This window comes from Artemia sp. Qi Xiang Cuo, chromosome 5 (assembly GCF_049724085.1).
Source record: "Artemia sp. Qi Xiang Cuo chromosome 5, ASM4972408v1, whole genome shotgun sequence".
NCBI lineage: Eukaryota > Metazoa > Arthropoda > Branchiopoda > Anostraca > Artemiidae > Artemia > Artemia sp. Qi Xiang Cuo.
The window spans coordinates 42,333,876-42,353,851 of NC_142798.1; the positions used below are offsets into that span (position 1 = coordinate 42,333,876).

General features: G+C 33.6%; 1 protein-coding gene across 2 annotated transcripts in view; it reads left to right on the forward strand.

The window, feature by feature from the left end:
• The window catches only part of LOC148952156 (proto-oncogene tyrosine-protein kinase receptor Ret-like), a 436,938-nt gene that overhangs the window by 242,538 nt on the left and 174,424 nt on the right, over window positions 1-19,976 (forward strand). The window lies entirely within an intron of this gene.

Here is a 19,976-nt window from a genome sequence, read left to right on the forward strand (position 1 = left end):
ACTAATTTTCCAACTTGAAGTACTTATCCTTTTCACCCACAACTATACTTTACAGTTTTTTCGATACCTCAACACCAAGAAATACTTTTCAAAGACCATTCAGAGCAAGTTAAATTCTTAATGTCCCTCCTAAACCCATTTTCCAACTTGAAGTACTTATCTTTTTCACCCACATCTATACTTTACAGCTTTTTGGATACCTGAACACCAAGAAATACTTTTCAAAGACCATTTCAGAGCAAGTTACTTTCTTAATGTCCCTCCTAAACCCATTTTCCAACTTGAAGTACTTATCTTTTTCACCCACATCTCATACTTTACAGGTTTATAGGATACACTTCAACGCCAAGAAATAGGTTTAGAGGACATTCAAAGACCATTTCAGAGCAACTTATTTTCTTAATGTCCCTCCTAAACCCATTTTACATCTTGAAGTACTTAAATTTTTCAACAACAACTATACTTTACATCTTTTAGCATACATTATCACAAAGAAATAATTTTCAGTGACAATTTCAGAGCAAGTTACTTTCTTAATGTCCCTCCTAAACCAATTTTCCAACTTTAATTAAATATGTTTTACACCCCAAAATCTAATTAAGAGCTTTTCGGATACCTTAATAACCAGAAATAATTTTAAATGACCATTTCAGAGCAAGTTACTTTCTTTTTGTCCCTCCTAAACCCATTTTCCAGCTTGAAGTACATATGTTTTTAACCTACAACTATACTTTACAGCTTTTTGGATACCTCAGCACCAAGAACTACTTTTCAAAGACCATTTCAGATCTAGTTACTGTAATACTGTACTCTCTAGACTCAATTTCCATTTTGGATTATATATCATTTTTACCCAAAACTAGAAATGACAGCTTTTTGGACACATAACAGCCAGGAAATAGTTTACTAAGGCAATTTCAGGGTACCATTTTGCATATTAGGCCCTCCTAATCCCATTTTCCATCGTGAAGTACTTATCTTTTTCACCCACAACTATACTTTACAGCTTTTTGGATACCTCAACACCAAGAAATACTTTTCAAAGAAAATTTAAGATGATTTTTCTTTATGAATGGAACTAATACAACCCTTTTCGAAATTTCTTTTCTTATCTTTTTCACCCACAACCATAATTGACAGCTTTTTTGATACCTAAACACCAAGAAAAAATATTAAAATACCATTTCAGAGCAAGTTAATTTCTCAATGGCCCTCCTAAACCCATTTTCCAAATTGAAGTACTTTTCTTTCTCACCCGCAACTATACTTTACAGCTTTTTGGATACCTCAACACCAAGAAATACTTTTCAAAGACCAGTTCAGAGCAAGTTACTTTCTGAATGTCCCTCCTAGAGCCATTTTCCTGCTTGAAGTAATAATCTTTTTCACCCAGAACTATACTTTAAAGCTTTTTGGATACCTCAACACCAAGAAATACTTTGCAAAGACTATTTCAGAGCAAGTTACATTTCAGAGCTAGAGCTAGTTTCAAACCATTTCTGAAATGTCTTTTGAAAAGTATTTCTTTGTGTTGAGGTACCCAAAAAGCTTTAAAGTATAGTTGTGGTTTAAAAAGATAAGTACTTCAAGTTGTAAAATGGGTTTAGGAGGGACATTAAGAAGACCATTTCAGAGCAACGTTTTTTCTTAATGTCCCTCCTAAACCCATTTTCCAACTTGAAGTACTTATCTTTTTCACCAACAACTATACTTTACAACTTTCTGCATGCCTTAACACCAAGAAATACTTTTGAATGACATTTTCCGAGCAATTTATTTTCTTAATGTCACTACTATACCCATTTTCCAACTTGAAGTACTTATCTTTTTCACCCACAACTATACTTTACAGCTTTTTGGATACCTCAACACCAAGAAATACTTTTCAAAGACCATTTCAGAGCAAGTTACTTTCTTAATGTCCCTCCTCAACCCATTGTCCAACTTGAAGTACTTATGTTTTTCACCTACAACTATACTTAACAGCTTTTTGGATACCTCAGTACCAAGAAATTCTTTTCAAAGACCATTTGAGAGCAAGTAACTTTTTTAATATCACTCCTAAACACATTGTCCAACTTGAAGTACTTATGTTTTTCACCCAAAACTATACTTTACAGCTTTTTGGATACCTCAACACCAATAAATACTTTACAAAGACCATTTCAGAGCAACTTTTTTCTTAATGTACCTCCTAAACCAAATTTTCAACTTGAAGTACTTATCTTTTTCACCCACAACTATACTATACAGCTTTTTGGATACCTTAACACCAAGAAATACTTTTCAAGGACCATTTCAGAGCAAGTTATTTTCTTAATGTCCCTCCTAAGCCCATTTCCCAACATAAAGTACTTATCTTAATAACCCTCAAATATACTCTGAAGCTTTTTGGAAACCTCAAAACCAAGAAATACTTTTCAAAAGACATTTTAGACCCTGTTACGTTCTTAATATCACTACTAAGCCCATTTACCAACTTGAAGTACTTATCTTTTTCACCCCCAACTATAATTTACAACTTGTCGGATACCTAATCACCACGAATTACTTTTCAAAAACCATTTCAGAGCAAGTTACTTTCTTAATGTCCCTCCTAAACCCATATTCCAACTTGAAGTACTTGTCTTTTTCATCCACAACTATACTTTACAGCTTTTTGGATACCTCAACACCAAGAAATACTTTTCAAAGACCATTTCAGAGCAAGTTACTTTCTTAACGTTCTTCCTAAACCCATTTTCCAACTTGAAGTACTTATCTTTTTCACCCACAACAATACTTTACAGCTTTTTGGATACCTCAACACCAAGAAATAAATTTCTAAGAGCATTTCAGATCATGTTACTTTCTTTATGTGCCTTCTAAACCCATTTTCCAACTTGAATTACTTATCTTTTTCACCCCAACCTTTACTTTACATCATTTTGGATACCTCAACAGCAAGAAATACTTTTCAAAGACCATTTCAGAGCAAGTTACTTTCTTAATGTCCCTCCTAAACCCATTTTTCAACTTGAAGTACTTATCTTTTTCACACACAACTATACTTTACAGATTTTTGGATACCTCAACACCAAGAAATAATTTTCAAAGACCATTTAAGAGCAAGTTAGTTTCTTAATGCCCCTCCTAAACCCATTTTCCAACTTGAAGTACTTATCTTTTTCACCCACAACTATACTTTACAGCTTTTTGGATACCTCAACACCAAGCAATACTTTTCAAAGACCATTTCAGATCAAGCTACTTTATTAATTTCCCTCCTAACCCCATTTTCAAACTTGAAGTACTTATCTTTTTCACCCACAACTATACTTTACAGCTTTTTGGATACCTCAACACCAAGAAATACTTTTCAAAAGACATTTCAGAGCTAGTTACATTTCAGAGCTAGAGCTAGTTTCAGACCATTTCTGAAATGTCTTTTGAAAAGTATTTCTTTGTGTTGAGGTATCCAAAAAGCTGTAAAGTATAGTTGTGGGTTAAAAAGATAAGTACTTCAAGTTGGAAAATGGGTTTAGGAGGGACATTAAGAATACCATTTCAGAGCACCTTTTTTTCTTAATGTCCCTCCTAAACCCATTTTCCAACTTGAAGTACTTATCTTTTTCACCCACAACTTTACTTTACAGCTTTTTGGATACCATAACACCAAGAAATACTTTTCAAGGTCTACATAAGAGCAAGTTAATTTCTTAATGTCCAAAATAAATCCATTTTACACTTGAAGGACTTTTCTATTTCAGCCACAATTATACTTAACAGCTCTTTAGATACCTCAAGACAAAGAAATAATTTTCGATCTCCGTTTCAGATCAAGTTCCTTTCTCAATGTCCCTTCTAAACCCATTTTCCAACTTGAAGTACTTATCTTTTTCACCCACAACTATACTTTACAGCTTTTTGGATACCTCAGCACCAAGAAATAATTTTTAAAAACCATTTCAGAACAATTTACTTTCTTAATGTCCCTCATAAATCCCTTTTTAAACATGAAGTACTTATCATTTTCCCCAAGAATATAATTGACAGCTTTTTGGATATCTCAACGCCAGAAAAAACTTTACTAAGACAATTTAAGAGCAAGTTTATTTCTTAATGTCCCTCCTAAACCAATTTTTAAACATAAAATACTTTTTATTTTCACCCAGAACTATACTTTACAGCTTTTTGGATACCTTAACACCAAGAAATACTTTTCAAAGACAATTTCAGAGCAAGTTACTTTCTTAATGTCACTCCTAAACCCATTTTACAACTTGAAGTACTTGTATGTTTCAACCACAACCATAATTTACAGCTTTTTGGATACTTCAACACCAAGAAATACATTTCAAAGACCATTTCAGAGCAAGTTCATTTCTTAATGTCCCTCCTAAACCCATTTTCCAACTTGAAGTACTTATCTTTTTCACCCACAACTATACATTACAACTTTTTGCTTAAATCAACACTAAGAAATACTTTTCAAAGACCATTTCAGAGCAAGTTACTTTCTTAATGTCCCTCCTAAACCCATTTTCCAACTTGAAGTACTTATTTTTTTCACCATAAACTATACTTTACAGCTTTTTGGATACCTCAACCCCAAGAAATACTTTTCAAAGACCATTTCGGAGCAAGTTACTTTCTTAATGTCCCTCCTAAACCCATTTTCAAACTTGAAGTACTTATCTTTTTCACCCACAACTATACTTTACAGCTTTTTGGATACCTCAATACCAAGAAATACTTTTCAAAGACCATTTCAGAGCAAGTTACTTACTTAATGTCCCTCCTAAACCCATTTTCCAACTTGAAGTACTTATCCTTTTCAACCTAAACAATTCATGACAGCTTTTTGGATACGTCAAAACCAAGAAATACTTTTAAAAGACAATTTCAGAGTAAGTTACTTTCTTAATGTCCCTCCTAAACCCATTTTCCAACTAGAAGTACTTATCTTTTCACCCACAACAATACTTTACATCTTTTTTGATACCTCTAGACCTATAAATACTTTTCAAAGACCATTTCAGATCAATTTACTTTCTTAATCTCCCTACTAAACTCATTTCCAGATTGAAGTACTTATATCTTTCACCCTGAAATCGACCTTGCAGGTTTTTGGATACCAAAACGCCAAGACATACTTTTCAAAGACCATTTTAGAGCAAGTTACTTTCTTAATGTCCCTCTAAAACCCATTTTTCAACTCGAAGTACTTATGTTTTTCACCCACAACTATACTTTACAGCTTTTTGGATACCTCAACACCAAGAAATACTTTTCAAAGACCATTTCAGAGCAAATTACTTTCTTAATGTCCCTCATGAACCCATTCTTAAAATTGAAGTAGTTATATTTTTACCCCACAACTATAAATTACAGCTTTTTGGATAACTCAAACCCAGGAAATACTTTTTAAAAGACATTTCAGAGCAAGTTCCTTTCTTGATGTCCCTCCTAAACCCATTTTCCAACTTGAAGTACTTATCTTTTTCACCCACAACTATACTTTACAGCTTTTTGGATACCTCAACACCAAGAAATACTTTTCAAAGTCCATTTAAGAGCAAGTTACTTTCTTAATGTTCTTCCTAAACCCATTTTCCAACTTGAAGTACTTATCTTTTTCACCCACAACAATACTTTACAGCTTTATTCATACCTCAACACCAAGATATACTTTTCGAAGACCGATTCAGAGCAAGTTAATTTCATACTTCACTTCCTAACCCTATTGTCAATCTTGAAGTACTTATATTTTTCACAAACAACTCGACGTTACATCTTTTTGGAGCCATCAACCACAAGATCTTCTGATAAAATAACAGTTCAGAGACCCTTCCAACATGAATGTCCCACAGACCCACATTTTTCAACTTGAACTACTTATATTTTTCAACCACAACTATACTTTACAGATTTTTGTATACCTCAACACCAAGAAATACTTTTCAAAGACCATCTCAGAGCAAGTTCCTTTCTTAATGTCCCTCCTAAATCCATTTTTTAGCTTGAAGTACTTATGTTTCTTACCCATAACTATACTTTAGAGCTTTTTGGATACCTCAACACCAAGAAATACTTTTCTAAGACCTTGTCAGAACAAATTATTTTCTTACCATCCCTCCTCAGCCCTTTTTTCAACTTGAAGTACTTATCTTTTTCACCCACAACTATACTTTACAGCTTTTTGGATACCTTAACACCAAGAAATACTTTTCAAAAGACATTTCAGAGCTAGTTACATTTCAGAGCTAGAGCTAGTTTCAAACCATTTCTGAAATGTATTTTGAAAAGTATTTCTGTGTGTTGAGGTATCCAAAAAGCTGTAAAGTATAGTTGTGGGTTAAAAAGATAAGTACTTCAAGTTGGAAAATGGGTTTAGGAGGGACATTAAGAAGACCATTTCAGAGCAACTTTTTTTCTTAATGTCCCTCCTAAACCCATTTTCCAACTTGAAGTACTTATCTTTTTCACCCACAACTATACTTTACAGCTTTTTGGATACCATAACACCAAGAAATACTTTTCAGAGAACATTTCAGAGCAAGTTACTTTCTTAATATCCCACCTACATCCCTTATCCAGCTTCAAGTACTTTTCTAATTCAGCCACAATTATACTTAAAAGCCTTTTAGATATCGCAAGACCAAGAAAAACTTAACAATGGCCATTTCAGAGCACGTTCCCTTCTTAATTTCGTACCTAAACCCATTTTCCAACTTGAAGTACTTATCTTTTTCACCCACAACTATACTTTACAGCTTTTTGGATACCTAAGCACCAAGAAATACTTTTTAAAAACTATTTCAGAGCAATTTACTTTTTTAATATCCCTCGTAAACCCATTTTCCAGCTTGAAGTACTTATCTTTTTCAGCCACAACTATACTTTACAGCTTTTTGGATACCTCAACACCAAGAAATACTTTTCAAAGACCATTTCAGAGCAAGTTTTTTTCTTAATGTCCCTCCTAAACCCATTTTCCAACTTGAAGTACTTATTTTTTTCACCCAAAACTATACTTTACAGCTTTTTGGATACCTTAACACCAAGAAATACTTTTCAAAGACCATTTCAGAGCAAGTTGCTTTCTTAATGTCCCTCCTATACCCATTTTCGTACATGAAACACTTGTCTTTTTCAACCACAACTATACTCTACAGCTTTTTGGATACTTCATCACCAAGAAACACATTTCAAAGACCATATCAGAACAAGTTCATTTCTTAATGTCCCTCCTAAACCCATTGTCAAACTTGAAGTACTTATCTTTTTCACCCACAACTATACATTACAGCTTTTTGGATACCTCAATACAAAGAAATACCTTTCAAAGACCTTTTCAGAGCAAGTTACTCTCTTAATGTCCCTCCCAAACCCATTTTCCAACTTGAAGTTCTTATTTTTTTCACCATAAACTATACTTTACAGCTTTTAGGATACCTCAACCCCAAGAAATACTTTTCAAATACCATTTCGGAGCAAGTTACTTTCTTAATGTCCCTCCTAAACCCATTTTCCCACTTGGAGTACTTATCTTTTTCACCCAAAACTATACTTTACAGCTTTTTGGATACCTCAACGCCAAGAAATACTTTTCAAAGACCATTTCAGAGCAAGTTACTTTCTTAATGTCCCTTCTAAACCAATTTTCCAACTTGAAGTACTTATCCTTTTCATCCACAACTATACTTTACAGCTTTTTGGATACCTCAACACCAAGAAATACTTTTCAAAGACCATTTCAGAGCAAGTTACTTTCTTAATGTCCCTCCTAAACCCATTTTCCAATTTGAAGTACTTATCTTTTCACCCACAACTATACAATACTTCATTTGTTATAACAACACACCTAGAAATAAATATCAAAGAAAATTTCAGATCAATTTACTTTCTTGCTTTCCCTTATTAACACATATTTCGGCTAGAAGTACTTATCTTTTTCACCCACAACTATAGATTAGTGATTTTTGGGAACAACAGCACCAAGAAATACTTTTCAATGACCATATCTAAGCACGATCCTTTCTTAATGTCCCTCTTAAACCCATTTTTCAACTCGAAGTACTTATGTTTTTCACCCACAACTATACTTTACAGCTTTTTGGATACCTCAACACCAAGAAATACTTTTCAAAGACCATTTCAGAGCAAATTACTTTCTTAACGTCACTCATAAACTCCTTTTCAAACTTTAATTACGTATCTTTTTAACCCACAACTATAAATTACATGTTTTTTGATAAATCATCACCAGGAAATACTTTTTAAAATACATTTAAGAGCAAGTTCCTTTCTTGATGTCACTCCTAGACCCATTTTCCAACTTTAAGTACTTATCTTTTTCATCCACAACTATACTTTACAGCTTTTTGGATACCTCAACACCAAGAAATACTTTTCAAAGACCATTTCTGAGCAAGTTACTTTCTTAATGTCCCTCCTAAACCCATTTTGCAACTTGAAGTACTTATCTTTTTCACCCACAACAATACTTTACAGCTTTTTGGATACCTCAACCCCAAGAAATACTTGTCAAAGACCATTTCAGAGCTATTTACTGTCGTTATGTGACTCCTAATACAATATTCAATCTTTAAGTAAATAGCTTTATATCCCTCACCTATACTTTTCAGAATTTAAGGTACCTCAAAACAAAGAAATACTTTTCAAAGACCATTTCAGAGCAAGTTACTTTCTTAATGTCCCTCCTAAACCCATTTTTGAACTTGAAGTAATTATCTTTTTCACCCACAACTAAACTTTACAGCTTTTTGGTTACCTCAACACCAAGAAATACTTTTCAAAGACCATTTCAGAGCAAGTTACTTTCTTAATGTCCCTCCTAAATCCATTTTCCAACTTGAAGTACTTATGTTTCTTACCCATATCTATACTTTAGAGCTTTTTGGTTACCTCAACACAAAAAAATACTTTTCAAAGACAATTTCAGAGCAAATTACTTTCTTACCGTCACTCCTAAGCCCATTTTCATACTTAAAATGATTATCTTTATCACACACAACTATACTTTAAAGATTTTTGTATACCTCAACACCAAGAAATACTTTTCAAAAGACATTTCAGAGCTAGTTACATTTCAGAGCTAGAGCTAGTTTCAGACCATTACTTAACTGTATTTTTAAAAGTATTTCTTGTTTTTTAGGTATCCAAAAAGCTTAAAAGTATTTTTGTGGTTTAAAAAGATAAGTACTTCAAGTTGTTAAATGGTTTTTGGTGGGAAATTAAGAAGACCATTTCAGAGCAACTTTTTTTCTTAATGTCCCTCCTAAACCCATTTTCCAACTTGAAGATAAGTTCTTATCGTTGGATAATGGGCTGATGTGTGTCGTATATTAAGGAACGTTCAATTTTATGGTGAAAGAAAGTTTTTTTTGTAATTGTGGTAACAATTAAGAGGTAATGTAGAGTTGAGGGGGAAAAAGATATTTACTTAATGCTGGGAAAAGGGTTTAGGAGAGAACCTAAGAAAGTAACTAGCTCAGACGTGGTCTTTGAAAATTATTTCTTGGTATTGAGGTATCCAAAAAGCTGTAAAGTATAGTTGTGGGTGAAAAAGATAAGTACTTCAAGTTGAAAAATGGGTTTAGGAGGGATATTAAGAAAGTAGCTTGCTCTGAAATGGTCTTTGAAAAGTATTTCTTTGTGTTGAGTTATCAAAAAAGCTGTAATGTATAGTTGTGGGTGAAAAAGATAAGTACTTCAAGTTGGAAAATGGGTTTAGGAGGGACATTAAGAAAGTAACTTGCTCTGAAATGGTCTTTGAAAAGTATTTCTTGGTGTTGAGGTATCCAAAAAGCTGTAAAGTATAGTTGTGGGTGAAAAAGATAAGTACTTCAAGTTGGAAAATGAGTTTAGGAGGGACATTAAGAAAGTAACTTTTCTCTGAAATGGTCTTTTAAAAGTATTTCTTGGTGTTGAGGTATCGAAAAAGCTTTAGTGTAGAGTTGTGGGTTAAAAATATATGTATTTCAAATTGTAAAATGAGTATAGGAGAGATTTTGAGAAAGTAACTTGCGCTGAAATAGTCTTTGAAAAATCTTTCTTGGTATTGAGGGATCTAAAAATCTGTAAGGTATAGTTGAGTGTGAAAAAGATAATTACTTGAAGTTAGAAAATATGTTGAGTTCGGTTATTAAGAATGGAAATTGCTCTGATATGTCATTTAAAATGTAATATTATGTGTTAAGGTATCACAAAAGAAGCCATTTATAGTGGTTGGTGAAAAAGATATTAACTTCATTTAGGGAAAGGGGCGGATGATAGAAATTAAGATTGTAACTTGCTCTGAAAGGGTCTTTGAAAACCATTACTTGGGGTTGAGTTATCCAAAAGTCTGTATATTTTATTTGTGGGTAAAAAACATATGTAATTCATCTTGTAAAATTTGCATAGGATGGACATTCAGAAAGGAAATTTATATTAATGGTTCTTTAAAAAATGATTCTTGGTGTTTAGGTATCAAAAAAGATGTAAAGTATAGTTGTGGGTGAAAAAGATAAGTAATTCGAGTTGAAAAATGGGTTTAGGAGGGACATTAAGAAAGTAACTTGCTCTGAAATAGTCTTTGAAAAGAATGTCTTGGGGTTGTGGTATTCAAAAAGCACTAAAGTTAATTTGTGTGTTCAAGTGGTAAATAGTTCAATTTGGTTAATTGTGTTAAAGGTGAAATTAATATAGTAAGTTTATCTTAAATTGTCTTTTAAATGTATTTCTTTGTGATACGTCCAACAAAAAGATGTAATGTATGGGTGTGGGTGAAAAAGATAAATACTTCAAGTTGGAAAATGGGTTTAGGAGGGACATTAAGAAAGTAACTTGCTCTGAAATGGTCTTTGAAAAGTATTTCTTGGTGTTGAGGTATCGAAAAAGCTGTAAAGAATAGTTGTGGATGAAAAGGATAAGTACTTCAAGTTGGAAAATTGGTTTAGGAGGGACATTAAGAAAGTAACTTGCTCTGAAATGGTCTTTTTAAAGTAAGTCTTGGTGTTGAGTTAACCAAAAAGCTTTAAAGTATAGTAGTGGTTGACAAAGAAAAGTACTTCAAGTTGGATAGTGGGTTAAGGAGGGATATTAAGAAAGTAACTTGATCAGAGATAGTCTTTGAAAAGTATTTCTTGTTGTTGAGGTAAAAAAAAAGATGTAAAGTATAGTTGTGGGTGAAAAAGATAAGTCCTTCAAGTTGGAAAATGGGTTTAGGAGGGACATTAAGAAAGTAACTTGCTCTGAAATGGTCTTTGAAAAGTATTTCATGATGTAGAGGTATCCAAAAAGCTGTAAAGTATAGTTGTGGGGAGGGACATTAAGAAATTATCCTGCTCTGAATTGGTCTTTGAAAAGTATTTCTTGGTGTTGATGTATCCAAAAAGCTGAAAAGTATAGGTGGGTGTGAAAAAGATACCTACGTCAAGATGGAAAAGGTGTTTCGGAGGGACATTAAGAAAGGAACTTGCTCTGAAATGGTCTTTGAAAAGTATTTCTTGGTGTTGAGGTATCCAAAAAGCTGTAAAGGATAGTTGTGGGTGAAAAAGATAAGTACTTCAAGTTGGAAAATGGGTTTAGGAGGAATATTAAGAAAGTAACTTGCTCTGAAATGGTCTTTGAAAAGTATTTCTTGGTGTTGAGGTATCCAAAAAGCTCTACAGTATAGTTGTTGGTGAAAAATATAAGTACTTCAATTTGGAATTTTGTCGGAGGATGGACAATAAGGATTATTGTTGCTCATAAATTGCCTAAGTAAAATATATCTTGGGATAAAGGTAAACAAAAAAGCATAAGAGACTATTTTTGGGTGAAAGAGGACTGTGCATCATGTTGAACAAGGGGTCTACGAAGGTCATTAAGAACGTAACTTGCTATGAAATGGTCATTGAAAAGTATTTCTTGGTGTTGAGGTATCCAAAAAGCTGTAAAGTATAGTTGTGGGTGAAAAAGATAAGTACTTCAAGTTGGAAAATGGGTTTAGGACAGGCATTAAGAAAGTAACTTGCTCTGAAATGGTCTTTTAAAAGTATTTCTTAGTGTTGAGGTATCCAAACAGCTGTAGATTATCGGGGTGGGAGACAATGTGATGGACTTCAAGGTGTAAAATGGGTTGAGGAGGGACATTAAGAAAGTAACTTGCTCTGAAATGGTCTTTGAAAAGTATTACTTGGTTTTTAGGTATCCAAAAAGCTGTAAAGTATTGTTGGGGGTGTATAAGACAAGTACTTCAATTTTGAAAATGCGTTTATGAGGGACATTAAGAATGTAACTTGCTCTGACATGGTCTTTGAATAGTACTTATTGGTGTTCAGGTATCCAAAAAGCTGTAAAGTATTGATCTGGGTGAAAAAGATAAGTACTTCAAGTTGGAAAATGAGTTTAGGAGGGACATTAAGAAAGTAACTCGCATTTATATTGTATTTTAAAATTATTCCTTTGGGTTTATTTAAAAAAAAATCTTTAAAGTATAGTTGTTGTTTAAAAACATAGCTAATTCAAGTTGGAAAGTGAGTTTAGGAGGGACATTAAGAAATTAACTTCCTCTGAAATGGTCTTTGAAAAGTAGTTCTTGGGGTTGAGGTGTACAAAAAGCTGTAAAGTATAGTTGTGGGTGAAAAAGATAAGTACTCCAAGTTGGAAAATGAGTTTAGGAGGGATATTAAGAAAGTATCTTGCTCTGAAATGGTCTTTGAAAAGTATTTCTTGGTGTTGAGGTATCCAAAAAGCTGTAAAGTATTGCTGTGGGTGAAAAAGATAAGTACTTCAAGTTGAAAAATGAGTTTATGAGGGACATTTAGATAGTAACTCTCTTTGTAATTTTCTTTGAAAATTATTCCTTTGTTTTTATGTATAAAAAAAGATGTAAAGTTTAGTTGTGGATGAAAAACAAAAGTAATTCAAGTTGGAAAGTGAGTTTAGGAGGGAACATTAAGAAAGTACCTTGCTCTGAAATGGTCTTTGAAAAGTATTTCTTGGGGTTGAGGTATCCAAACAGCTGTAAAGTATAGTTGTGGGTGAAAAAGATAAGTACTTCAAGTTGGAAAATGGGGTTAGGAGGGACATTAAGAACGTAACTTGCTCTGAAATGGTCTTTGAAAAGTATTTCGTGGAGTTGAGGTATACAAAAATGAGTAAAGTATAGATGAGCGAGACAAAGATAAGTACTTCAAGCTGGACAATGGGTTTAGGAGGGATATTAAGAAAGTAACTTGCTCTGAAATGGTCTTTGAAAAGTATTCTTTGGTGTTGAGGTATCCAAAAAGCTGTAAAGTATAGTTGTGGGTGAAAAAGAAAAGATCTTCAAGTTGGAAAATTGGTTTAGGAACGACATTAAGAAAGTAACGTGCTCTGAAATGGTCTTTGAAAAGTATTTCTTGGTGTCGAGGTATCAAAAAAGATGTAAAGTATTGATGTGGGGAGGGACATTAAGAAAGTACCTTGCTCTGAAATGGTCTTTGAAAAGTTTTTCTTGGTGGTGATGTATAGAAAAAGCTGTAAAGTATAGTGGTGGGGAGGGACATTAAGAAATTAACTTGCTCTGAAATGTTCTTTGAAAAGTATTTCTTGGTGTTGAGGTATCCAAAAAGCTGTAAAGTATATTTGTGGGTGAAAAAGATAAGTACTTCAAGTTGGAAAATGGGTTTAGGAGGGACATTAAGAAAGTAACTTGCTCTGAAATGGTCTTTGAAAAGTATTTCTTGGTGTTGAGGTATCCAAAAAGCTGTAATGGATAGTTGTGGGTGAAAAAGATAAGTACTTCAAGTTGGAAAATGTGTTTAGGAGGTATATTAAGAAAGTAACGCGCTCTAAAATGGTACTGGAATATTCTTTCTTTTTTTTTATTCAAACAAAAATCAGTATTGTACAGGCTTGGGTTATAAAGAAAAGTACTTAATGTTTGAAATTGGGCTTAGGATGGAAAATAAGAAAAAAATTTGATCTGACATGGCCTATTAAAGCTGTCTCTTGGTGTTGATTTCAACAAAAAGCTTACAAGTCTATAATTTGTTGAAAGATATATGTGATTCATATTGGAAAAAGAGTTTAGGAGTGACATTAAGAAAGTAACTTGCTCTGAAATGGTCTTTGAAAAGTATTTCTTGGTGATGAGGTATCCAAAAAGCTGTAAAGTATAGTTGTGGGTGAAAAAGATAAGGACTCCTTGTGGGAATATGGGTTGGTTATAGTCATTAAGAAATGAAAGTTCTCAGATATTGCATTAGAGTTAAGGTTCTGGGGGTTGATTTTACATAGATGATTTAATTTGAATTTTATGGAGAAAGAGTTAAGTCCTTCAAGTTGGAGCATGGGTTTTTGAGGGACGTTTAGTAAATTGCTATCAAAGACCTGTTCTAAGTTAATTTTATCTCGCTTTTTTAGTATACAAAAACCTGTCCAGTATAGGGGTGGTTGAAAAAGATAAGTACTTCAAGTTGGAAAATGGGTTTAGGAGGGACATTAAGAAAGTAACTTGCTCTGAAATGGTCTTTGAAAAGTATTTCTTGGTGTTCAGGTATCCAAAAAGCTGTAAAGTATTGCTGTGGGTGAAAAAGATAAGTACTTCAAGTTGGAAAATGGGTTTAGGAGGGACATTAAGAAAGTAACTTGCACTGAAATGGTCTTTGAAAAGTATTTCTTTGTTTTGAGGTATCCAAAAAGCTGTAAAGTATAGTTGTTGGTGAAAAAGATAGGTACTTCAAGTTGGAAAATGGGTTTAGGAGGGACATTAAGAAAGTAACTTGCTCTGAAATGGTATTTGAAAAGTATTTCTTGGGGTTGAGGTATACAAAAAGCTGTAAAGTATAGTTGTGGGTGAAAAAGATAAGTACTCCAAGTTGTAAAATGGGTTTAGGAGGGACATTAAGAAAGTAACTTGCTCCGGAATGGTCTTTGAAAAGTATTTCGTTGAGTTGATTTATACAAAAAGCTATAAAGTATAGTTGTAGGAGACAAAGGTATATACGTCTTGTAGTAAAATGGGTGTAAGAGAGCCATTAAGAATGGAAAGTGCTATGAAAGTGTCTTGGATGTGTTTGTCCTTTAGTTCTTTTGTACAAAAATTTGTAATGTTTAGGGTTGTGTATCACTGATAAGGACTTCAAGTTGGAAAAATGGGTTTAGGAGGGATATCAAGAAAGTAACTTGCTCCAAAATAGTCTTCGTAAAGATTTTAATGGTGTTGAGGTATCCAAAAAGCTGTAAATTATAGTTGTGGGGAGGGACATTAAGAAAGTAACTTGGTCAGAAGTGGTGATTGAAAAGTATTTATTGGATATGAGTTATCAATATATCATTAATTTTGGTGCTTTTAAGAAAAATAGAAATTATTCAATTTGGAAAATAGGTTTATGAGAGACATTAAGAAAGTAAGATGCTTTGACAGGGCCTTTGAAAATTATTTCTTGGTGTTGAGGTATCCAAAAAGCTGTAAGGTTAAGTTGTGGGTGAAAAAGATAAGTACTTCAAGTTGGAAAATGGGTTTAGGAGGGACATTAAGAAAGTAATTTGCTCTGAAATGGTCTTTGAAAAGTATTTCTTGGTGTTGAGGTATTCAATAAGCTGTAAAGTATAGTTGTGGATGAAAAAGATAAGTACTTCAAATTGGAAAATGGGTTTAGGAGGGACATTAAGAAAGTAACTTGCTCTGAAATGATCTTTGAAAACTGTTTCTTGGTGTTGAGGTATCCAAAAGCTGTAAAGTATAGCTTATGGTGAAAAAGATAAGTACTTCAAATTGGAACAAGGATTTAGGAGGGGCATTAAGAATCTAACTTGCTCTTAAATGGTCTTTGAAAAGTATTTCTTGGTTTTGAGGTATCCAAAAAGATTTAAAGAATAATTGTGGGTGAAAAATATGAGTATTTCAAATTGGAAAATGGGTTTAGGAGGGACATTAAGAAAGTAACTTGCTCTGAAATGGTCTTTGAAAAGTATTTCTTGGTGTTGAGGTATCGACAAAGCTGTAAACTATAGTTGTGGATGAAAAGGATAAGTACTTCAAGTTGGAAAATGGGCTTAGGAGGGTTAATAAGAAAGTGGTTTGCTCTGAAATGGTATTTGAAAGGTATTTCATGAATTTTAGGTACCCAAAATCATTTATAGTCGTGTTGTAAGAGAAAATTGAATTAAATTAAATTAGGACACTGTGTGAATGCGATACCTAATTACTTTAAATTAATCTGAAATGGTCTTTGAAAAGTATTTCTTGGTGTTGAGGTATCCAAAAGCTGAAAAGTATAGTTGAATGTGACAAAGATAAGTACTTCATGTTGGAAAATTGGTTAAAGAGGGATATTAAGAAAGTATCTTGCTCTGAAATGGTCTTTGAAAAGTATTTCTTGGTGTTGAGGTATCCAAAAAGCTGTAAAGTATAGTTTTGGGTGAAAAAGATAAGTACTTCAAGTTGGAAAATGGGTTTAGGAGGGACAGTACGAAAAGTAACTTGCTCTGAAATGGTCTTTGAAAAGTATTTCATGGTGTTGAGGTATCCAAAAAGCTGTAAAGTATAGTTGTGGGGAGGGACATTAAGAAAGTAACCTGCTCTGAAATGGTCTTTGAAAAGTATTTCTTGGTTTTGAGGTATCCAAAAAGCTGTAAAGTATAGTTGTGGGTGAAAAAGATAAGTACTTCAAGTTGGAAAATGGGTTTAGGAGGGACATTAAGAAAGTAACTTGCTCTGAAATGGTCTTTGAAAAGTATTTCTTGGTGTTAAGGTATCCAAAAAGCTTTAAAGTATAGTTGTGGAAGAAAAAGATATGTACTTCAAGTTGGAAAATGGGTTTAGGAGGGACATTAAGAAAAAAAAGTTTCTCTGAAATGGTCTTTGAAAAGTATTTCTTGGTTTTGAGGTATCCAAAAAGCTGTAAAGTATATTTGTGATTGAAAAAGATCAGTACTTCAAGTTGGAAAATGGGGTAAGAAGGTACATAAAGAAAGTAACTTGATCTGAAAAGGTGTTTGAAAAGAATATCTTGGTGTTGAGGTATCCAAAAAGATGTAAAGTATAGTTGTGGATGAAAAATATAAGTACTTCAAGTTGGAAAATTGGTTTAGGAGGGATATTAAGAAAAAAAGTTGCTCTGAAATGGCCGTTGAAAAGTGTTTTTTGGTGTTGATGTATCCAAAAAGTTGTAAAGTATAGTTGTGGGTGAAAAAGATAAGTACTTCAAGTTGGAAAATGAGTTTAGGAGGGATATTAAGAATGTAACTTACTCTGAAATGGTCTTTGAAAATTATTTCTTGGTGGTGAGGTATCCAAAAAGCTGTAAAGCAGAGTTTTGGGCGAAAAAGATAAGTACTTCAAGTTGGAAAATGAGTTTGGGAGGGACATTAAAAATGTAACGTGCTCCGAAATGGTCTTTGAAAAGTATTTCTTGGTGTTGAGGTATCCAAAAAGCTGTAAAGTATGGTTGTGGGTGAAAAAGATAAGTACTTCAAGTTGGAAAATGGGTTTAGGATGGACATTAAGAAAGTAACTGGTTCTGAAATGGGCTTTGAAAAGTATTTCTTTGTGTTGAGGTAAACAAAAAGCTGTAATGTATAGTTGTGGGGGAAAAAGACAAGTACTTCAAGTTGGAAAATGGGTTTAGGAGGGACATTAAGAAAGTAACTTGCTCCGAAATGGTCTTTGAAAAGTATTTCTTGGTGTTGAGGTATCCAAAAAGCTGTAAAGTATTGGTGAGGGTGAAAAAGATAAGTACTTCAAGTTGTAAAATGGGGTTCGGAGGGCTATTAAAAAAGTAACTGGCTCTGACATTGACTATTAAGTTGATTTCTGGTGTTTGAGGGATCATACAATCATTCTTGTATATTTTTGGGTTAACTTGTAACGTACGTAAAGTTGGGATATGGTTGCATGAGGGACCATAAGGATGTTACTAGTAATGAAAATGTCAATCAATATTATTTCTTGGCGTTGAGTTATACAAAAAGCAGTCAATTATAGATGAGGTTGAAAATGATGAGAAATTCACCATGTAAATTTTGTTTAGGAGGGACATAAAGAAAGTAACTTGCTCCGAAATGATTTAATATAATTATGACTTTGTTTTGATGTTTTCATAAATTTGTAATGTAGTTTTGTCAGTAAACAAGTTGAGTACGTCAATCCGGAAAATTTGTTTATGAAAGTCGAAAAGTAAGTAGCTTGCACTTACCTTGTCTTTTAATAGTATTTAATTGCTTTCTGATATCCACCATGCAGTAATTTCTATTTTAGGGTGGCCATTCAAAGTACTTCAAGTTCTAAAATGAGTTTAGGAGGGACATTAAGAAAGTAACTTGCTCTGAAATGGTCTTTGAAAAGTAGTTCTTGGTGTTGAGGCATCCAAAAAGCTGTAAAGTATAGTTGTGGGGAGGGATATTAAGAATTTAACTTGCTCTGAAATGTTATTTGAAAATTATGTCTTGGTTGTGATTTATCCAAAAAGCGGTAAAGTATATTGGTCGGAGAAAGATATCAGTACCTGTTTTTGAAATGGGGTTTGGAACGGATATTAATAAATTAACTTGATCTGAAATGGTCTATGTAAAGTATTTCTTGGTGTTAAGGTATCCAAAAAGCTTTAAATTAGTGTTGTGGGTTAAAATAATAAGTACTTAAAGTTGAAAAATGAGCTTAGGAGGGACATTAAGAAATGAAAATGCTCTGAAATGGTCTTTGAAAAGTATTTCTTGGTTTTGAGGTATTCAAAAAGCTGTAAAGTATAGTTGTGAATAAAAAAGATAAGTACTTCAAGTTGGAAAATGGGTTTAGGAGGGACATTAAGAAAGTAACTAGCTCTGAATTGGTCTATTAAAGGTATTTCTTGGAGTTGAGGTATCCAAAAAGCTGTAAAGTATAGTTGTGGGTGAAAAAGATAAGTACTTCAAATTGGAAAATGGGTTTGGGAGGGACATTAAGAATGTAGCTTGCTCTGAAATGGTCTTTGAAAAGTATTTCTTGGTGTTGAGGTATACAAAAAGCTGTAAAGTATAGTTGAGGGTGAAAAAGATAAGTACTTAAAGTTGGAAAATAGGCTTAGTAGGGACAATTAGAAACGAACTTGCTCTGAAATGTTTTTTGAAAAGTATTACTAGGTTATGATGATTCAAATAATAAGATATGTATAGTGTTTCGATAAAAAGTTTAGTACATCATTATGGAACATTGTGTGATGATTGAAATTAGTAAAGTAAGTTGATCTTAGAAGGTCTTTGAAAAGTATTTCTTGGAGTTGAGGTATACAAAAAGATGTAAACTATAGTTGTGGGAGAAAAAGATAAGTACTTCAACTTGTAAAATGGGTTTAGGAGGGACATTAAGAAAATAACTTGCTCTGAAAAGATATAATAACGCCTTTAAAAAGTATTAAAAATTGGGGAGGGGACTCTTGGGGGGTCGGGGGGCCGTTGGGGGGCCGGGTGGTCCTTGGGGGACCGGGGGGGGCCTGGGGGGGTGGGGGGGGCCCTTGGGGGCCGGGTGGTCCTTTGGGAGCCGGGGGGACCTTTGGGGAACGGTGACTTCCTTCGGGGTTGGGATGGGGGATCGGAGCCCTTGTGAGAAAGCCACGTCGTGTCTATGAACAAGCACAGAGTACGATTATGTAGTCAATTTCTCATATATCCAACTGTCCTAGTCGATTACGTCATTCAATGCCCATAATTGGATTCCCGTCACTAGCTCCTGATAGGGTTTTACGAACAAGCACAGAGTACGATTATGTAATCAATTTCTCAGATATCCAACTGTCCTAGTTGATTACGTCATTCTATGCACATAAATGGATTCCCGTCACGACCTCCTGATAGGGTTCTACCAATTATGTAATCAATTTCTCGGGAATTCTCTCCCTTCGATTACGCAATCAATATATCTCTTCCCCACCTTCCCCTTAGAAACAAGAAATTAATTCCCCTTTCTTGAATCAATAATTCCCCTTAGAAACAACAAATTAATTTCCCTTTCGTGAATCAATAATTCCCCTTAGAAACAACAA